The sequence below is a fragment of the Acyrthosiphon pisum genome, unplaced genomic scaffold (assembly GCF_005508785.2).
Source record: "Acyrthosiphon pisum isolate AL4f unplaced genomic scaffold, pea_aphid_22Mar2018_4r6ur Scaffold_20960;HRSCAF=22641, whole genome shotgun sequence".
NCBI classification, from domain to species: domain Eukaryota; kingdom Metazoa; phylum Arthropoda; class Insecta; order Hemiptera; family Aphididae; genus Acyrthosiphon; species Acyrthosiphon pisum.
This window is the reverse complement of record NW_021770374.1, coordinates 523,197-530,466: the sequence shown is the minus strand read 5'-3', so window position 1 is coordinate 530,466 and position 7,270 is coordinate 523,197.

The following is a 7,270-nucleotide window of genomic DNA, read 5'->3' as shown; positions in this document are numbered from 1 at the left end:
TAAGGATTGAAAATTTAAAACAAGTTTTCACGTAAATAGGTTTTATATAAATTATTAAAATCAAAATTACTAGAACCATAAAATCGAAAGTATAATATGATATAAAATGGCAAATGTCTTTTCTTTATCATTACCAGTCTGACTATGTTGAATCAAAACTATTTAATTTGAAATACTTGTGTTATAATAATCTGACTACCTACAAAATAATCAATTTGTTTAAAAAAAAATAATATGTAATATAAATTATGTGTTTAAAACAGGAAATTTGCTCCCCTCTATGATATGGGCCCCGGATTGCCCTCCTCTAGATCCGGTACTGTAATAATATTACACATTTAACAATTTTTTCTAGTGTAAATATTATTAATTTCAACTATTGCTAAAGAATGCTTAAACTTAGTATTTTACATAAGCGCAACTAGGGAGGGGTGCAGGACTTAGGCCACCCCAACACTACTCACATCTTTTTAAATATAAATTAATATTTAAACTCATATAAATTATAAATACATAACATACATTCTAAAAAATAAATAATAATAAAGCATTAATTTAGCATACCTATTAGACACTAAAACGTTGTGCGTCACACGCACATATTAAAGAATTCAACTCTAATACCAACAATACTTTTTACTAATTTTGTGTTTTGTAAAGTGTAATTTTATAGTCAAGTATTATATTTGACCATTGTGAACTAGGGATAGCTACATTTGCAGGCCAAATTCAGCCTTATTACTTTTTAAAAAAATTGATAAATTATATTACATCTGACATTAAATTTGTTAAGTATAAAATTTAATAATATACATTTAATGTTTTAAGTACCATGAATAATATTTCTCAATTATAACAAAATAACTAAAATTGTTATACTTTGTTAAAATATCTGATTTTGTCTAATAATTATAATTTCTATAAAAAATAGTAAAATTAATTAATTTAATAACAATAATATTATACAATATGCTTAGTAATACAGGCTAGCAGACAGTCTTTGCTCAAAATTTTTTTTTCTTATGCAATGGTTTATCATCGAATTCAAATTTCACACTAAAGTAACTTCTTTCTCAATTATGAGGTATACACAAAACAAACTATATAGGAGAGCAGTTACCTACTTCCCCCTGTTTTGTTGTTGTGAATTATAAACTATAATGGTACAAATTTAACATTAATAAATAATAATATCATAATAATAAATAATAAAAGGATTTTTTAAGTAGAATTATATTATTTATAATATATAAAGAAAGAAATTAACTATGGACCTATTAATTATTATTCAAAAATCGGAAAAAAATAATAATTCTATGTTTCATAATAATGTGAACTCTATGGCATAATATTTTAAATTACAAGTCATTGAAAGTTTCAACGGTCTTTTCACGATTGACAACTTTTATAAGTTTACTTTTTCTCTCTCGCTTTTATTAAGTCTATAAACAATAAACATGTCTGGAAATGTATGTGTTTATTATAACTGTGGCAACAATAAAAGACAGTGACATTAAGTTTCATGGTTTTCCAAAAAATGAAGACTTATGCAAAAAATGGATTTTAAATTCAGGTAAAAACATGATGCAAATGCACAATTATGCCAGATTCTAAACAATATAGATTACCTTTTGTAAATTTTTTATACTTAAGGAAACATAAAATTGGATGCATTAAGCCCTAAAACATTAAGGAAAAAATTTTTATGTGAAGTTCATTTTGATAATGATATGTATACGAGTATACAGAAACAACGCCTTATACCTTTGGCTGTTCCAAATTTGTATAATCATACTGGTAAGTAATTTTAAGACAAAATATACTTATGTTCAGTGGCGTGGTGAACTGAAGATTTCCCAGAGGCAAGTTACAAATATCCCAAGTATTAATGCATAATTAAGTATTAATATAATATAACTAATTATATTTCGGATCATTACTGACTACCTATTTAGTATATCATATTACATTTACTAGGGGGCCCACAGGCTACCACTCACCCCTCTATTTAAAAAAAAAAATAGGAGAGGCAATTTCCTCTGAAATTACCGTTCACCATACTACTGTTCATGTTGTTATGTATGCAAAAAACAATTACATTGTTTAGAAAAAAATTGTTACAAATTACAATATATAATATCTGATACATTTTATACTTAACTTAATGGAAAATGAATATATTATTGCCAGATAAATTTGAAAATGATAATGAATGGGAATCAGCACAAATTGAAAAACATACCAACAAAAGTTCAAAAAGAAAACTGTTGTTTGATGAAGGTATGAGATTCCACAAAAAATATTTTATTTTTAATTAATACCATTTGCTATAATGTTCTACAACCAACATCCTCAAACCTCCTATAATAGGACTACATGTCTACATGTCTTACATGAGTTTTCTCAGTGAGGCCCACTAATCTTTTTGATATTAGTTTTGATGAAAACAGTGCTCTATATCCCTCCACCACCTCCCTTTAACTTAAATTGGATATTTTTGGTTTGGTACACTTACCATCTGTTCTAGTTTTTTTGACTACTTCGCAGCATTCCGATCCATATAAAATCAACTGACCTACAACTGTTTTATAACATCAACGACTTCCTTTGGTGACAAAAATACTAAACGCTTCTCTCCATTTCATCCATAAAAACCTAACCATATTTTTGGTTTCATTCTAAAAACTATTATTTTGTACTACCAATTAGCAGTGTACGGCAAGTAGGGTTTCTACAGTAACTACCTTTTTGCCGGAATATAGAAAATAGATTCTCAATAGGATCCTGACACAAACGGTTAGTCATTAAAAAAAATTTTGTTGAAGGTGAGGTCAATAACATTTCTGATTTTTCAGACTCATACAATTCTAATACTGCATTTAAAGTCCAAATCATTCCTGTGAAGCAAGGTGGTATGTCTTTTTTAATTTGGTTTGAAGAATTTTTAAAACTTTGTTTTTCTGCATTTTTGAATGTGTTGATTGATTTTTTTATTATGTTTATGATGTTAGGATTATTTTCACTCATAGGTCTTCTATTGGGATTTTTGTCCCACAAATGTTTACTGTTTAAGGCGTCGAATAAATTATTAAGTTCCAAAAAAAAATTTGCTGTATCTAAGGCTGTTGTAGAGTCTAACTGCCCAGTTGCTACACATGTTTTAATAGCTGAAGACACACTATTACTAAAAGTTTGAATAGCAACCTTACGGCTCATTTTTTGCCAAGGATTTGGGTTTATAATATGCTGTTCGCCTATTTTGCACATAGCTCTGGTAGTTTCACTTTCCTTATCAATTTCATATGTCTTTTTAAAATCATAAAACCGTATTGTTTTTGTAGATTTTGAAGTCTTCACCACTATATTGCCATTTAATAAATTGTTTCTAACGCTTTTTATCAAATGTGGCACATCATAAATCAGATAAATTTTTTTTCCATCTATGATTGTATATGGCTTGTCTGGGGTAGCATCGAATAATGAAAACATTTTTCGATTTGCTGTACCCTGATCACAAGTTATGCATACCGGATCAAAGCCAATTTTGGTTAATTCTAAAATACAACTCTTCATTATTTGTGCCATCTCATCCCCTTTGACACCAGTTGAACTTAAGAAGTACGACATTGGCAATTTTCATTTATTGTATAAACCACGTATCATGATGACTAGGGCCAGTTTTGCAGGCCGACCAGACCGACCCAAATGTCCTAGATCCTCATAGCCTTCTATCATGTCTAACGATTTATTATACTCTAAACAATATTTAATTGCCATTTCGTCTGCCATTCAGGGGCGGACTGGCCCAGGGTGCTATACACCAAGTAGCACCCCGGGCCCCCGTTTGTATTTATGATCCGGGCCCCCGATTACCACAGTCGGTATATGGTATAATACTGGTATAATACGGTATTATACAAAATAAAAATAAAACAACATATTTCAACATCTCTACAAATAAACAACATGTTATTCTTAATTTTTTAATTAAGGTATAAAACTAAGGGCTCTTTCCTAATTTAGGTAGGTTTGAAAAAAAATTACGGGCCCCTAATTAATTTTGCATCCCGGGCCAAAAATAGCCAGTCCGCCCCTGCTGCCATTACAACACATTTTTTTTCTTGTGGAGACATAGTTTTGCACATCATTTTTAATTGTGTCATATATTCTGGAATAAAACCTGGCATATACTGAAAGGATTTGAGCCATGAATGTAATGTACTTACACCTGGTAGAATAATATTATTTTTTCTCATAAATTATCAAAAAGTCACTATTTAAATCTTCTGCTGATATATTTGACCAAGAGTTAAGTCTTGATAAAGAAACCGAAAGTGCATCTGGTAGTACATATAAAGATAAAAATGAAGGTTATTATTTTCAATATAATGAGTAATATATAAAGTTCTTATTTAAATTTTGTTTTTATTTTAGAAGTGACACCAGTGAACGCCAAAAAGTCACTATTTAAATCTTCTGCTGATATATTTGACCAAGAGTTAAGTCTTGACAAAGAAACCGAAAGTGCATCTGGTAGTACATATAAAGATACAAATGAAGGTTATTATTTTCATTATAATGAGTAATATATTAAGTTCTTATTTAAATTTTGTTTTTATTTTAGAAGTGACACCAGTGAACGCCAAAAAGTCACTATTTAAATCTTCTGCTGATATATTTGACCAAGAGTTATTAAGTCTTGACAAAGAAACCGAAAGTGCATCTGGTAGTACATATAAAGATACAAATGAAGGTTATTATTATTATATTATTATTTTCAATTTTTGCTAGTATTATGCAATTCCTTCAGTTATAATCTTTTTTATTGTTATTATACTTATTAGAAGTCAAATCAGTCAATGTAGAAATGTCGTTATTTAAATCATCTGCAGACTATGATGATGTATTAAATCTTGACGAAATACAGATTACAACCAAAGATAAGATGATATCAGATTCAATATAATTATTATTTATACATATTCATTAAATGTTTTTAATTCATTTTTAAAAATATTATATTTGCAGATTCTAGTCAAACAAAATGTCTTGACCCTAATTATAATAATGATTTCAACCATTTAACAGATTTTTTAATTGGTGCGGGATCAAATGACTTTATCCTAGAAAACAATGATTTATTGAATGCTAATATTAATTCTCAAAATAATACAGCTTTGAATTTATCTGAACTTCAGGATAATGGTAATTCAAAACATGCTTATGATATACCTACATATTATTTTCTTTGGTAAACTATAATATATGTTTGATATTTTTGTTTTAGAAAAATGTTTCAAGAGTATCTTATTAGAACTTAGTTCTAAAATAACTAAGACTGAAAAATCCAATAAATCTATACAAAAACAAATGTTGATTCAGCTTTCTATGCTTAATAATTCTAATATAAAAATATGCAAAGCTATCGAAAATTTAGATCAAAAACTATTAATAATTATGAAGGCTGATTCAAGAATGAGAGCATTAGCTTTGCCGATTCCTACTCTACCACCAGTATTTATTAATATTTTACCAGCCAAAAATATGGATGAAGTATATACTATCGAATCACTTTTATCTGGTGAAAATGAAATAGATTACATTGAACAATTAGTGAGTACCTATAAGCAGTAATAATTTGCATAAATTAAAAGTATTAAATGTAAACCATTTATTATTAGTATTAGCAGGGCCCTCTCAAAGGGGGGGGGGGGGGGGGGCTGTTCGACCTGCAGTACAGGGGCCTGGCTATTTTAGGGGCCCGTTGGAATTAATTTGTAATTTTTGAAATTTTGAATCGTTGATAGGAACACTTATTTTATATAAATTAATATTCTCTGATATATATGTATTGTATTATATATTTAGTAAAAATTGTGTATAGGACACTTGCATTGCTTGTAATGGGTTGTATTTTATTGGGAAATTTGTATAGGGCCTGCAAAAACATTTAGTACAGGGGCCCAACATTTGATGTGGGGGACCTTGAGTATTAGTATAGGTATCACATTACTTAATTATTAAGTTTGTATATTATAATATCTTAGATTTCAACACAATTTCTACATTATTTTCAAATACTTAATGCTCATTTCTATATTAGAGTTTTGATACTAGATAAAAAAAAAAGAAAAGTTTTAACTATTTCATTTTCACTAGGTTTGTTTGATAAACTAATAATATAATAATATTTTAAATTAAATAATGTTAAATACTATATATGTATAGTTCCACTTAGGGATGGTAAACACAAGATTGGGTTATGTCACTTTTACGTGTATCAAATTTGACAAAATCAGAGTTATTGTTTTCATTATTATTTCAAAACTAAATAATACTATTTTATATACCTACATATAGTAAAAATATTTATTTATGCACATCGTATATATGTAAGAAACTAGAGTATTTAGCATTTTCACAGTTTGTTTATAAAGTTCATTTAAATATACACTACAATCAAAGTTTTTACATTTTGTTTAACCTAACCTGCTGTTAAATATACAAATTAGTATTAATATATACTTTACTGTTTAATTTCCTTTTAATACAGTACGTATAATAATAATATAATCCTCATGCCTTATGATAGTTCTTATATTTCCATAGTTTTTTTATATTAAAATAATAAAAAATATGCTTTTGCAATAATTTTGAAATGTGGGGGGAGGGTTAGTATAAATTAAACCAAGTTTTTATAGTTTTCATATATTAGTTATACAATTATTAGGGGGGGGAGGGGGGTTAAACACCCAAAACCCCCTTGCTACGCCACTGTAGATATCAGACGAAAGGATATCAAGTCTAAATAAAAAGTGATACTTAGCATTATTATTATTGTGTAATAATGTAATACCTAATATTATAAATATATATTGAATAAATAAATATAAATATATATATAATATATTCAAAGGTAATTTAAAATCATTAACACAGCCATAACACTGGTTATTAACACAGTTATAACACTGATTACTAACACGGTTATAACACTGTCGGTTTGCACGGTTATGGCACTGATGTCTTCCACCGTGATTACACCCACCGTAACACTTGTTCTGCATCATCTATATTATAAATTTAAGGTGTAATTTTGCTCACATACACAGTGTTTAAACTGACCTTGGCACCAAGAGATAACAGTGTAACCCGTGTAAAAAATCGGTATTCAAAATGGACATAAACACAGTGCAGTGAAGAATATTTGCACCGTGTTTTTAACCATTAACTTATACACTCAACACATTTACTGCACGGAAATTGCCAC